This window comes from Euprymna scolopes, chromosome 34 (assembly GCF_053919585.1).
Source record: "Euprymna scolopes isolate OS-2025 chromosome 34, ASM5391958v1, whole genome shotgun sequence".
Lineage (NCBI taxonomy): Eukaryota > Metazoa > Mollusca > Cephalopoda > Sepiida > Sepiolidae > Euprymna > Euprymna scolopes.
This window is the reverse complement of record NC_136515.1, coordinates 5,068,029-5,069,184: the sequence shown is the minus strand read 5'-3', so window position 1 is coordinate 5,069,184 and position 1,156 is coordinate 5,068,029.

Sequence of the window (1,156 nt, the reverse complement as noted above, 5' to 3'; positions counted from 1 at the left end):
TAAGAATAATGGTTGGGCGTTATGGCAATTTTATTTTTTTATCGGTTTCAGGTTTATTTTTTGATATTCCGTTATTTAATTCGCATTATTTTTTAAACTTTATACTGAGACACATTCTGGGCATCAGGTGGAACTCTTTTACACCTGATACGAATGCCCTCATGTGAGCTGACGTAACATGCATTGAAAAATTGATTATACATAACCAGATGAGGCGGACTGGACATCTAACAAGGATGGATGATGAGAGATTACCCAAGCGCCTGTTTTACGGCAAAATTATACAAGGAAAGGATCCGCAACACAAACCAAAGAAACGTTTCAAGGACAACATCAAGGATAATCTAAAAGCTCTCGGTATTGATGTGTCTAGCTGGGAGAGTGCTTTCAGTGATCGTGAAAAATGGCGCTCGATGGTTTATCACGGCCGTGATAGCTTTGAGAAGAAAAAATATGACCATGCAAAAAATTAAGTGTGGAAGAAAAATCTGTCAGATATGTCAGAGGCTTTTGTGCTGAACCACATTTGTCATTTATTTTCCATAGCCAGGAAGATCAGATAATAAAAGGCAAAATATGTGTGGTCATTTTGTGTATGTCTTCAAAAGGCTTCTTTCGCACACGCTCCCGGGGTCGTTACTATCGCTTAAACTGTGTATATAGGTCCTATATAATAATATCTAGGAATTAAGAAAGGGCATAGCGTATAGATTTATTTACATCGATTTTTACAAAATTATTGTTATTTTGGCTTCTCGCGTGTTGATTGGGCTTTTTAGTATAAATAAAATGAAACTAAACTCAAACGGACGTGTTCGCGGCAATGCGCCGGGAACAGACGCTTACGCTGCGTGACTTCTATTTGACCTTCTTAATTAGGTCAAATGGAAGCAGCAAAGTTAACTTTTATTACGCACGCCTGTTTTTATAGTTAGATAAATAAATTCAAACATGTCTACGCTGTATGTTGCGTTGGCCCAATGGTAACATCGCACTTTTTTTTTTTGCACACATTAATTTCCAACTCAAGGGTTCGATTCTCATACTCACCTATCAAAACATTTTTTTATTATTATTTAATTTTATTATTATTTAACCCCCCCTCGGAAGTTTTAATTTACCTCAAGACACCCGGGCATGGCCGGGTACCCCCCCC